Genomic DNA, 14,828 nt, shown 5'->3' with positions numbered 1-14,828 from the left:
TAGAAGCCTCATATATGCATAGGTTTGTACTAGGCCAGACATTTTTTTTGTAGTGAGAGTTCTTAAGAAATATCTTTTTAACCCTGGTATGGATCATTTCGTTGCTACTAAAAAAGTGATGAGATACTTGTAAAAGACCAATGACCATATGTTAGTCTACAGAAAGGTGAACGATTTTGAAATAGTTAGGTATACAGATTTTGACTTCATTGGTTGTTAAGATGACAAGAAGTCTACTTCATGATATATTTTTATGTTGGCTAGAGGAGTTGTGCCTTGGAAGAGTGTAAACCAAACACTTTTAGCTTCTTCCACCATGCAAGCTAAGTTTGTCACATGCTATGGAGCTGCTACGTAGGTAATTTGGTTTAAAAATTTCATTTTAGGTTTTTGCATTATTGATTCCATTTTTAGACTATTGAAAATTTATTATGATAATAAGTCTACTGTGTTATTTTCTAAGAATAATAAGAGCACCAATGGGTATAAACATTTAGATACTAAATATCTCAAAGTCAAGGATTTTGTGAAAAATGGTGAGGTTGTTGTTGAACATATTGAGAATGACAATATGATAGCTGATCCTTTGACTAAAAGGGTAAGATCTATAGTGTTTAGTAAACATGTTGAGAGCATGGGTATTCTGGGGTCTTTTAATGTAATTCATTAGTGGGAGTAGCATGGGTATTCTGGGGTCTTTAATGTAATTCATTAGTGGGAGTATATCATTGTGTTTCATACTCACACATCATGGTTTATCTTTATATTAGACCCTTTATTTATGTTTAAAATATTTATGTGAGATTTGATTCCACACTTGAATGATGACCATCACTGGTTAATATTTTATGTTGTTATTTATTATGTTAGTATATGTACACTTAAAAAATTAGAGTTAGCTATATGCACTGTAAAGTCTTAAGACTTGGTATCTATCTTAAGTACAACTCTAATGTCTTTTGGGTATATCTTATAAATGATACTTGTAAGTGACCTCAAGGATATCAATGAAACATACAGGCATATCTGGATGTCATAAAGATTTCTCAACAAGTTTAAAAAAATTGGCAAGAAGATTGACAATGAAAATGACACATTGAAATCACATATAGGTGTTATTTTCTTGCTATACAACCATATTGAGATTCATTATCGATAGAGTCTCTAGTATTTGTAACTGTGGATTGGTCTTTTATCGATAAAGGGCATAAAGATAGCCATGATTTGTTATTATATAGTTTTATTGGATAGGATCATTAAGATATTATCTCAAGGGCTAAATTGTTTTTTAAAATTATGGCCACATCAAAGTAAAGTAAAAAACAAGTCAAGTTTTCTTAAAATCAAACAACCCAATTAATATTGCCCAAGTGGAAGAATGTTAGAACTTTTTGTGAGAGGGCTGTTAATTGATGATTTTAATTTTAATAAAATCAGCTAATGGATTTAGTCCTAACACAAGATAAATATGAGAGCTTAATTAATTTAATGTGATCACTTAAGTGTGTACTTTGCACATCTTATTAGGTCGATGTAATATAGTTGTTATGTAGGCCCTTAGCTTGATAAACTTTTGATGGAGAGGTTACTAAAGTTATTTAAATAGAATACTAAGGTTTCCTCTTCACTTCTTAATTATTCATTAACTGCCTATTGAAAAACCATTATGAGAAAGAAGAGCAAAGAAAATGACCATAGCCATTTCAATATTGTTCTATTTCGCGATTTCATAATGACTACCCAAATAGATATGCTTGATCTCTTCTATCGATATATGGTGTTCTAATTTTCACACAATGATCTAGGGTTAATGTTTATAGAAAAAAACATGAACATGAAATGCCCCAAGAAAAAGGTTCAAAAAGACTACCTTTTCTAAAATTCCCCAAAGGGTTCTAGTTTTCTACTTTTTTGGCAAAGCTTCCTTTTTTTTTCCTCTATTTTTTGTTTGCTGCTAAAACTTCTTTTTTTTTCTATTTTTAAATCAACCGATAGGCCTCTTTCTTTTTTTTTTTCACTAAACTTCAGTAGCCTTCCTTTGTGATTTCTTAACTGTTTTCTTTTTCTTTTTTTTCACTTTAGGTTTCCTCAAAACCCTTCTTTTTTTTGTGTTTTTGGTTTGCCCTAAAAAAACTTTTTTTCTTTTGGTTGTCCTTCTTTTTGAATGGCTTCTAGAGCTCTTCTCCTAAAAAAAACCCCCAATGTTTATTGTTTAGCTCTTTTTATACTGCCTAGGCTCTTTACTTCCTAAGTTTTCCTATTGTCTTTATCTTTTCTCTATCAAAAACTCCATTATCCTTTGCCCATTACTAAACCACTCATTTTTGTTTGTTATAGTAGACCATTAGCTTTTCTTGCAACCGAATATCCCTTTTTAAAATCTTATACATGCTTTCACGTGAAATATGGACCTTTTTCTTTTTTTTTTTTTTTTTTTACTATTTTGGGGTTTAGGTTTTGCTTTTTCTTTTTTTTCATTTTAGGCTTTCCCATTTGGACCATGTTTGGCCATGTAATGAGGGCCACCTCTTTTCCTTCCTCTTTTATTGTTTTGGGCGTATACCTGGGCCATGCTTTGGTCCATCAACATAAACTTAGTTTTAACTTGGGCTTTTGAGATGGGCCATGGAATGGCTCATAGATTGGGCTATACAATGAGCTTTTAAATGGTTCACATTATGGTCTATATAATGAGCCTTTAAAATGGGTTGTATAATGCGTCGAAAAATAATGATCTTGACTCATATACAAAAATGAGCCCAGATCAATGGTGTTAAATTGTTCTGGACAAAATTAGGTGTATATAACAACCATAATTTATTGTCAACTAAAATTGTAACCATTAAAATTTAAACAATCCTTAAACTTTTAAGGAGATAGTAGCATGTTGGTATTCATGATATTATTCAAATTCAAAAAGGTAGGAAAAATACAATATTTTTAGAACATATATACATGAATGTATATATTTCAAAAACAAAGTTGAACATGAAGGTATATATTTTATTATTTTTATTGTAGATATTTTAGGCTATTGCCCCAAAAAGCAATATTATTAAATTAAGTCACTAAAATTTAGGATAAATCTATCTTGTTTAAAAAGCTAATATGGCTAATGAAAAGATTTAACCATGAAAGATCAGGTAGATAGCAACATAAGTGGTTCAAACAATGTAGATTGAATACAAAGTTATATAGAAAAATGAAAATTCTAGCATACCTTTTCAAAGTGATTTAAACAAAATGCATTTGTAAAACTTCGTTAGATAAAAATTGAGTAAGTAACTTATAAAGGAAAAAACCAAAGAAAAAAAAGGAAGTTACAAAAAAAATTTGCAAAACACAATCTCTTAAGCATATTTAAGACAAATAAATAGCAAAAATTATATCAAAATAACTATTCATGCTCCCAACTCTAGCAAAAAAATATAAAGAACAAAAATAAAATAATAGTAACATATATAAAGACATAAATAATTAAAAAAAAAGAAGCATTTATATGGTATCAAAAGATAATATACGAAAACAACTATTCGGCAACCACCTTTGCTTTGACATTCATATAATTGATCTCTAGAGTATTACACTTTCACCAAAAACCTAAAACCATAGTACATGAAAGATAAGTACATCATCCATCGCATAAATTTTGGTATATGATGCAAAATAAAACAACATTTTATGTATTTTAGTGAACTCATCACAGCTGCAATTTTGTGCTTCAATAAAGATTTAAACCAATTGCAATAATAATTTAAAGTACCTGAACATATTAACCTCTTGTGAGAAGAAACAACATCAATGCCAAAAAGGCTATCATCCCAACCCTTTTAATACTCAAAACTGTAGCTCCAAATAGCTCTCATGCTCCTTAATTTTGAATCTTTCATTAGTCTAAAAAGACTACAAGAATAGTTTTTGACTTCCATTTGATTTTTTTTAAAGCAAACAAGCTTGATATTTGCTATTGCTTGACTTACTTAACTTATAATTGCCATCAATAGGATGGTAAATAATGTCAAGAAAAAGCAAATGACTATTCTCTTAAAGCTAGCCATGAAGTACATAATCAATATGAAAGATATAAGATATAGAACATCTGCCAGCATATCACATAGAGTGCTTGCTGTACACATAATATATACTTAATTTGTACATGTCTACTTTCCTTTCTTTCACCAAATAGACCTTTTCAAAAGGAAAAACATATACTGCTCTAAATAGTGATGAAGATGTCTAAAAAACCCAAATGTAGAATAACATACCAACCTAAAATAAAAAGTGAGGAAAAGCAATTTACACATATAGCCTAAATAATTTAATTGGATCAACAATTTGTAAAATGAGGTTACTAAATGTTACTTGATCCCTTAGTTCAACCTCAGTTGTAATGTTGGATTTCCACCAAAGAAGACCTAGCAAGGCTACTATTCTTAGTGATTGTAATAGTCTTAGCTTATCAAAGTAATCTCCCTTCCTCTTTTAAAAGGTTCTCTTAGATATTATCATAAACTTCTCCCACCAATTCATTGTCTAGTTTTTCTTAACTTGAATGGCCAGTTGAAGATGCTTTGGTGCCTTAGTACTTCAATGATTCTTTTCATTTTCTAATTTTAGCTCCAAATGAGTATTGTATTTGAGTTGAAGATACTAGTATAATGGAAAGAAAAATGTTTGAGATGGAGACAATCAAACAAAAATAGAGATTAAATAATTAATAAACTTGTTAAAATTTAAAAGACTTTATATACTTTGATTACAGCCCTATCAAAATCACCATTTCCTTGAGAGGCCACTAAATCTTCAGGAAAAGTTATGTCATTAACTTGGCCAGTTGATAAATTGAGCAAGAACTCAGCTGGATTCATTGTTATTTCTAGAATGAATATCAAAGATGAAAAATTCTCTATGGACTATTTTGCCTTCCCACAATAAATAAGGTAGCCTTCTGATATGAGTAGAAGTTTGTCAAACATGTGAAACATTTGCTCGATGGCTGGTGAATTGTTGTAATAACAGTTCTCCCTACTTGTAGACCATTAAACTACTCAAGTATGGAGAAGTAGAATTATGAAAAAAATAAAAAAATCAATCTTTATAAGCAATAACCTAAATAATAATTAATACTTTTCAAACTTAGGTTGATGGCATAATTAAAGACATGCAAACTAACATGTTATTAAAAACCACAAATTGATTAAATAAGATAAATGACATAGTTTGATACATGAAAAAGCAAAATAAATTTCAATACAAATCGATTAAATTATGCAAAAAAATATGAATCACTTATAAAACAAACTACCACAGAATTACAAATCAAGCATCCCATTAGCAGAAGAACATCCATCACAGTTTATAAAATTGTGTAACACATCAACTACTAAAACCACAGCAAAAAATAAAACAAAATAACTTGTATTCAAAAATAAAAACTAAATCAAATAAAGAATAACAACATTATGATCAAAGCTCAAGTGTTCACAGCAAAGATCCTTGAATAACTTCAAAATTAATAGATTCTTACAAACCATAAAACCATTAATAAAATTAGAACAAAACTGTAAAAACAAAATAACAACTTATAAAATAAAAATAAAAATCACATAGATCTATCAATTACAAAAACATATAACAAACTTAAATAACGAACAAAACAATAATATATAATAATTACAGATACATGATAAACATTTAATGGACATAGAGATGTTACATCTAAATCCAACTTTAATGTCAAAGATAAGCTTTTGTACTACATTTAAATATGAAATAAGTATTTGATGTCCAATGTTGAATTATCAACTTTAGAGTTTTTAAACCTTCCCTTAAATCTTGTTTAAATATTAATTGATGATAGTTTGCATAAATTAAGCTTTGACATCATTCATCAATTCTAATAAATAAATTAAATAATAGTATTAATTGTCCTAAAGATATTCTAATTCATGACCAATGGTTTGAAACAAAAGAATCACGTAACTAGTTTTAGGATTTAAATATTGCTAGAAACATATACACACGAGTAAATAAAATTACAAAAAAAACCAATAAAGTAGCATAAGATATCTATACTCACCCCAAGCTAAAAGAAAAGGTTCCAGATTCTTAAAATCTTTGTTATTCTCTTTGGATACCATCCACTTTGAGTCATCTCTTATAAAGTTGATGGAACTCCCACAAATGTTCAGTATTATGATTACAGTATATTAAGCCACTATCCTTTTTGGCAAGTTTTTACTACAAGAAAAATAAACCAAAATTAAGAATTTAGAAGTAAATGTCAAAAAAGACATCCAAGTTTCAGATATGTAGAGTATTTGTTAGATTAAAGATGAAAAAAACATATATGTCAACATTAAATTTGAATCATTGATGAAACTCTATATAAAATTTGAATTATATATTCTGTAAAGACAATGCATGCAATCATACATAACTAGAAACCAAATAGAATAGGCAATAATTAATGTAAACCAAAATGATAAGAATAAAACTAAAAACCTAAAAAAACAAAAGCAAATCCCAATAAAAAAAATTAGAACCATTTAAAAAAAAACTTGTTAAATTACAATATTAGATTCTAGTATCAAGTACTTGAATTATTTCAAAAGAGAAAAAAAATAGATTAAAAACAAAGCCACAATCACCAATAGCAAACCCAACATCCACCATCAAAACAACAAACATATTGTCACCACCAAAAAAACCAACACCTATAACCATTATAACAACAATTCTAAACCCACAAAAAATGCATAAAAATAAAACAATTGAACATAAAACTACCCTCAATTATTCACAAAAAAAAAAACCCAACTTAACAAAAAAATACGATGCATGAAAAAAGAAATCCAAACACAAAACCAAAACCCAGAAACCATAAAAAGAATAATATATACAATGCATGCAAAACAGAAACAATAAAACAAGCAACACACATGCGTACAAAGAACATCATCTAAACAACTCAAATTGATGATTAAAATATGTCAATTTTCTTCATCCAACAAAAAAATCCAAAATAATGAAAAAACCAAACATGAAAAAGAAAAAACTCACATTCCAACATAAAAGTACCTCCGATTATTAATCTAAAACCAAAAGCCCAAAACTTAACAAAAAAATCACCATGCATGAAAAAGAAATCAAAACACAAAAACAAAACCTGAAAACCATAAAAACAGCAATTTCTGTAATGCATGAAAAACAAAAACAATAAATCGCATATGACCTATATTCATAAAGAACAACATTAAAATATAGGTTAAGCTAGCTTGAATTTCTTCATCCATAAAAAAAAAAAACAACCCAAAAGAGGAAGAAATGAAACAAGAGAAAAACAATAAAAAGCTCACCTAGAGGAATAAAACGAAAAAAAAAAATAGAGAAAGACTGAAACCGTAAAAACAAAGAGAACTAAAAAGTAAATACCTAACCTTAAAAACAAATTCCACCCCAAAACTAATTGTCCAATTATATTTTATTACATTGCTGAAGTGACATAGGTATAGATAAAAAGGGACGGTTTTTATATATAGGTATAGATACTTGACTTTGATGCTATAGTTGAGTTGATGAAAAAAATGAAAGAAAAGGCAAATGGAGAGTTTTAGAGAAGAAGACTAAAAGATATTTTTACCTGAAGAGATGGAAAATGAAAATGTTGGTTTGACAAAAACTGAATATAGTGAGGCAAGAAAAGAGTAAAGCCTAATGAAAGCAAGAAACTAGGGTAAGTAGGCTAATCACTTGAATTAATTATTCGGTTAGCTTGTCATGTTAATTTAGGCTTGGGATAGGGACGAAAAAGTAAACAAAATTTTAAAAATAAGAGAGAATTCAAGTTTTTAAAGCAACTTTAATCGGGTCAAAATTCTAAATTAAGAATTTGATTAGAATTGAAGTTATAAAGATTTAATCCGACATGAAAAACATGAAGGTATAATAATATAGATTTTTTTTCCTTTTGTTAACCTTAGGAAAGGATTATTTTTGGCGAAGATAGACAAAATATGATTTGGTTAAAATAAAATCATATTTTAAGGATATTAGCTTTGACTTGATACTTATTTTAAAATGATAAAACATTAATATAAATAAACTTGATTAAATTTTTGAAAAAGATTTATTTAGTGCATGTTCTTAAATTTATTTTTTATACTAAATAAATAAATATTTTTCAAGGTGATATTTGAAATGAAAAATATTTTGAAAAAATTAAAGGTTTTAGATTTTGAAAAAGGTTTATTTAGTATATGATTCTTAAGATATATTATATTTGATATTAAATAAATACTATACCTTTCAAATTGTTATTTGATTTGAAAAAATCTTGGAAAATGGTTCAGAAGATTGATCTTAATGTTTTTCATAAAAATAAAAGCTTAAAATATTAACCATTATTTGAAAAATATTTCTTAATTGCACACAAACCTTTCTTTATGTTCTTTTATTTCTTAAATAAAAAATATCTTTAAAATTATTTATTTGAACTTAAATGATAGTCTAATTATTTTTAAAATGAACTTATTTATCTTGGACTCAATGTAAGTTTGATAATATTGGTTTGAAAAAATGGATTAACTAGAGAAAAATATTTTGTAAAAATAAAGTTTTTCAACATTGAATTTCTTTTTGTATTGATTTAAAAAGTTTTAATGTTTGAATTATATACGGTTGGAAAGCATTTTGAGTTTACTTTCTAATGGATCAAAAAAATTGATATCCAAATTTTTTAAGAATAGATATTAAATTTTTACTAAAGACTATGTAGGCTGTCTAACAACTGAACATTGGTAATTTAAGAAATTTACCACAAAGACACTTGTCTCTCATTTGAGATTGTGGGTTCAAAAGGAGTGAAATCCTTAAGTATACTTGTGAGATTTTGGAAAAAATCATTAAGGGATTTTGGTTTATTGTACTCTTAGACTTGGATTGGCTATTTGTAAGATTTGAGATATAGTGAATTGTGCTTGGCTAGACTAAGAAAGAGTGTGTAAGTGCCTTTAAAGAATGACTAAACCTTTATAACATTTTGTATTTAATTTTTTTATCTCTACTCCTTTTATTTTCATTGTTATTTATTTGTGCATTAATTTCATATATTTCTTATATTTTTAATTTCTCATCCTATTTTTTATTGAAATTTATTTTTAGAAAAAAAAAATTAAAGACAATCCAATTTACTCTCCTTTTGAATTGTTATCTAAACTCGAGTTAATAATTGAAATCAGACCTAGTATTTTATTTTTGTAAGTCAAACAACTTAAAAGTCATTCAAATGAATCAAACAAATGTTATCTTAAATGGTGAAAAGGAACACAAGGCTCCGCGATTTGCAAAGTATAAATTTTGGCATTGGAATAGGAGACTAAACATATTCTCCTTGGCTCATAATTTTAGAGCTTAAAATGTGAAAAAAAGACTTAGAACTTTCTCAAATGATGGAAATTTTTTTAAAAAGTGAGAAGATGATGAAATAGCCAACTCTTGACTCCCACAACTTGAATTTGATCTCAAATTATTTAACCTTAAAAAAGATTTGAAAGAATTTGGAAGAAATATATAAAGAAACAACAATGGAAAAAAAGTTGAAAAAAGGTCTTATCACTACAAGAAATCTTATCTTTTTCGACATTTATAAGTGTCAATAAAAGACCACAAAAGTGTCATGTTATTATTATCGATAGTTCTTTGGCCACCGATAAACTGTCAGCTAGGTAAGTGTTGATGAAATCTTTTCAGCTATCAAACCATTAGTGTTAAAATTGAGTATATACTTGTTGGCATGGCTTTTTCGACCCTTTAAATTATCGTTAAAATGCATTTTAAAATGTAGGTAAAAGTCACATTATTTTAATTTTTTATATTTTTTGAATGATTTTTTTCGGTGTTTTAAACTACTTTTATAAGTAAAAAGGTTTTAAAATCATTTTAAAATATAGATAAAAAATCATCATTTTATTTAAAAATTTTATTCTTCTTTAAAGAGCACAACAAATTGAATTTCAAGTTAGCAAGCTTGTAATTTCTTACATATTGATTCTTAGATAAAAGACAAGGACATTCAAGAATTTATAAACTATCAATTTTCATGAAACCAACTTGTAATTTCTAATATGATTTATTTACATTAGTAACAAAAATTAATAAAGAGGGTACCACTATTATTCAAAGATATAAAAAGAGTAAAAAAAGACATCATCGAAGCCTAATTCTAAGATAATAACAATGAATAATATCTTAGTTCATCTAATTTGCTCTTAAAACAACATCAACCTCAAAGAATACATGCGGCACTAGTTTACTATGTGCATATCTGACAATAAATCAATCTAAAAAGAGAAGTATATAGCCAATGTTATTGCTTTGCATCATTCAATTCTACACCATATTCATTAGCTTGAGAACACAAAAGATTATCACCACGACTACATCTTGCATTGTGTGAGTACTATTTTGCAAAACATCAAAATATGCTTTAGTTTCATAGTAAGCAACTATCCCAATCTAAATCTCTGTTCAGTCTAAGAAATGAGGCATGATTTTGGTAAAAAACATAAAAGGCATGATTCAGTTGTTCATGCACAAACTGCCAAAATTTATGCCCAAAGAATGGCAACATGAATTTTGAAATATTGGGTTAATTATTAAATATTCACAACCTGTTTCTATATATTTAATGGGTTTTAGTTTCTGCATCAAAAGAATATATTTAAAAGTAAATTACCAATTAAACACATAGCTCTTACATACATTAATGTTATATTATATATTTTTTTATTTTTGTAAGTAACATTGGACCAAAACATGTGCATAAACAGTTCAAAGCAAAGCATTCTAATAAAAAAACCATAAAAAAAAACCTGAAGGAAGGGAACCAATTAGTTGAGAAGAAACCAAAGGTGCATTGGATACATGTGAGCATCAAATCTCATATACTTGCTAACCCTCTTTAATGCCCTTTTTTTGTTTCCTTTAATGGGGCTTTCATTTTCACTCTTGGTTAAAAACTAATAAACTATATTTGAACAAAAAAAAAAAAAAACACAAGTAGAAAACTCATTGAAAAAGAAACTATTATATTATAAAAGAAAAAATGGTTACTAGACTGGGGGAGAAACGAGAGGAGCAAACATGTAATAGTCAGACTTGAAGTAGTCTAAAACATTGTTGGGGAATTTCTTCTTGTTTTGCTTGGTGGTTTAGTCTACTTTTAAACTCTCAACAATAATTATAAACTGCTATGCTAATTAATTACAGAAGACTCCAAAAGCAAGATTGCTTATCTTCAATTCTTGAAAATCATAATATAAATACGAATAAATTAGGAAAGGTTTAAGTGAAGTAATAGATAATTGAAAAGAACATCAATGATAAAAGTACCAAAAAATCTAGAGGGAATATATTTCAAAATTAATTCTAGGTGGATAGGGTTCCAAATTGGTTACGAGTTTGTCAATTCTTTTCTCAAAGGACTTTGAAAGCTTAGAAATGGAAGTTTTGCAAATTGACAATAATATTTTAAATTTGAAAGCCATCTTGAATTTCATGCTATAAAAGAATAATTAAAAAATAAAAAAATAAAAAAGGCCAATGCAATTTAAAAGGGGGAGTGGAACTGAAAATAGCTAGAGTAGCATGTACTTCACGAAAAGGCTAGATGGGGAGAACTACCTTGAATTTGTGGATAGCATCTTGCTCTAGTTTATGGGTTCTATTTTTTACTACCAATATAATTTCTATCGAAGGGAATATCCCACTTGGGTTTGCTCACACAACTAGAAAAGTTAAAGAAGTATGTTTGCTTTCCTTGGGAAAGTCAATGGCAACCCTATTTTCTTAACACAATCGAAGTCAATGCAATCCATTTCTTAAGCACTCATTGGAAAGGAAAAAAAGAAGACTCCATTATCATTTTGATTCAAAAACTTTAACAGAAAGAACCCAAAATCTATCATGCTTTTTGATCATTTATTCACTCATTGAATGTGACGATTCACCAGTTATTTACTTTTTTTGAATCACCTTTGGCTCCCTGAATTAGCAACTTATGTTTAGCTTGACTGTGGTTTTAAACCTAATCAACAATTGTTACTACTTTAGTTATCCTAATTCTATGGCAATGGACAAACCAAAAAGTTACAGTCTAAAATTGGATTATGAAAATCTCACTTTCACTAATGAGCATATCAATTGGCATCATTGCCGCAGCATAATCTAGTTTGCATTTCTAGTTTTCTATCATCCTTGATTTTTGCCAAACATATGCATGAACTTGCCTATTTACAAAGATTTGATTCTCTTTTAATTTGAGGAGATACTTTAGGGTAAGCCCTAGATAAGATATAATAGCTTTGGTTAGGAAGAAATCTTGTTTTTGTTGTAGCTTAAGATTCTTGCCATAATTCTATCTTTCTTAAAGAAGATTTTAACCTTTTTGGACCATTTAATATATGATCTTCTATTGATCTTACAAGTTGCATTTCTTAAAGAAACCATCATAAAGAGAGATCAAGAGATCGAGCATTTGTAGTTATTTAAGAGCTTACTAAGGTATAGATCTTCCTCTCATAGAGAATACTCCAATGGGATTCCTCAACAAAGCCAGAGACTCTTAAGATAGCGAAGCTTGGAAAGTATTAAGGACTCCAATAATTATGTCATTATCGAACCCACCTATAGGTAATAATCCGGTATGTTTCTTCAATCTAAGAAATGTTGGGGTAAGGATGGTGTGAAGGTGGCCAAATGTTTTAGTGTATATGATAAAAAAAATCATTATTAAAGCATAAAGTAACTAGTGAATTTATTAATTTCCAGTTAATTTATTGATTTTCAAGTGGTTGGACTTATTGTAAATGTGAGATAACTAATTGTATATATATATTTTTATATTTACGAATAAAATAATAAATTAAATTATTTTATGATTGTCAACAATAAACATTTTTAGCAACTATATATGAAAAATGTTGTAACAAGTAATAAGGCAACGAAAATAATATTGTTACAAAAAAGTTTTTGTAACCAAATTTTTCAGTTGCTAAAATGAAATTAAAACAACGACATTTAATCATTAAGAAATATTTTATGTAACTAAAATAATATTATTATGAAAAATATTTTTATAACAAAATTTCATGGTTGTTAAAATGAAATTAAAACAACGATATTTAATCATTATGAAATATGTTATGTAAGCAAAATAATATTGTTACTTAAAAATTTTTATAACCAACTTTTATGGTTGTTGAAAAGTGGTTGAACAAACGGTATTTAATCGTTACGAAAAATGTTATGTAACCACAATTATATGGTTACATAAGAGTTTTTGTAACCAAATTCTATAGTTGCTGAAAAAGTTTAAACAACATCGTATTATCGTTACAAAATATTTTATATAACCAAAATAATATTGTTACGTAATAGCTTTTGTAATAAAATTATATGATTACTAAAATAAAGCTTATGCAACATTATTTGTCATTGCAAAATAATTTTTAACAACTACATTTTGTTGTTATGTAAAAAATTTGGCAACTAAAAAAATATTATTATGAAAAATTTTTTGCGACCATAACAATAATGTTGCATAAATTTTTTGTAACCAAAATTTATTATTGCTAAAAAAAAATTTGGCACAACAACTTTTATTGTTGTGAATATATGGTTTATATGGCAACAACTAAAAATCATTGTAATATCTTTATTTATCAATGACACTATAAATTATTGCATTAACTCTTAAATAATGACATTAATCGCAACGACCTTGCAATGACAAAACATCATTTCAAAATAATTTTAACAACGATAAATATGTATTTAGCAACGATTTAAAGGCAATAATCATATCAGAATAATGAGAAAACAACCAAATAAATAATCCTAGGTACAGTGAAATCTACAGTTTATACTAAAAACAACAAATATATAGCATACAATATAAACTAAAACTAGCAAGAAAGAAAACAAACATAAATAAATAATAATGCATTAAATAATGTTCTAATTAGAACAATGCAAATACAATATCAATTGAAATATCACCAAATCAAAGCAATATGAAAAAAAAAAGCATTTTAAGACAAACACTATGACAAAAGCAAATATAAAAAACTTCAAAACATAATTATTTACATACGTTTATCTCATACTCAACACTGGCTTTACTAAGAAACTCAAGCTTAAGCTTCTCAACAGTGATTATAGCATTCATCCTCTCGAACACCTTTTGCTACTTATCTTATCTCAATGCCACAGCTTTCCTAACCTCCACCTCTACCACTTTAGCCTCTTTAACCCACCTTACTTTCTTCTTTGCCAAATTCGAGTTTGCCTGAACTATCTTAGCCTTTCTTTGGTTTTCACAAACATTCACCTCACTTGTCAACCTTATTTCCCCCTTCGTCCCTTCACCCTGCCTTTATATCGATATAATCTTCGTTTGTGCATCACATTTGGGTAGTGTTTTTAAAGTGTAATCCATGCTATTGTTACTTTATACCTTTAGAATAATGCAACCTCTGCCTCTAAAAGTAAAGAATTTTGCATGAAAACCGCTTTTATGTTAAGTTTAGCCTGAAATAAAACATTCTAAACAACTTATAATGAGTTTAGGGTTAGTTTTCATAAATTAAGGAAAAACAATGGAGATAACAGTAATGATCATGAAGAGGGAGATTAGAGTTTACTTATCAAAAATTAGAGAAAAATAAAAAAGATCAAGTCTATTTTGAGAAAGATATATTTTGATTTCAAATCTTATTTAAGAATGATTCTAATTATGATTTCATATTTGAAAAAATATGGAAGCTTGC

General features: G+C 27.6%; 1 pseudogene; it reads right to left on the bottom strand.

Annotated features, from left to right (window-relative positions):
* Nucleotides 1-3,397: 3,397 nt before the first annotated feature.
* LOC149516536 (ABC transporter G family member 26-like) lies at nt 3,398-14,227 on the bottom strand (annotated as a pseudogene).
* Nucleotides 14,228-14,828: the final 601 nt, after the last annotated feature.

This window comes from Durio zibethinus, chromosome 10, assembly GCF_047325235.1.
Source record: "Durio zibethinus cultivar Kanyao isolate XHJ-2024 chromosome 10, ASM4732523v1, whole genome shotgun sequence".
Lineage (NCBI taxonomy): Eukaryota > Viridiplantae > Streptophyta > Magnoliopsida > Malvales > Malvaceae > Durio > Durio zibethinus.
This window is presented reverse-complemented; position numbering and strand designations above follow the sequence as displayed.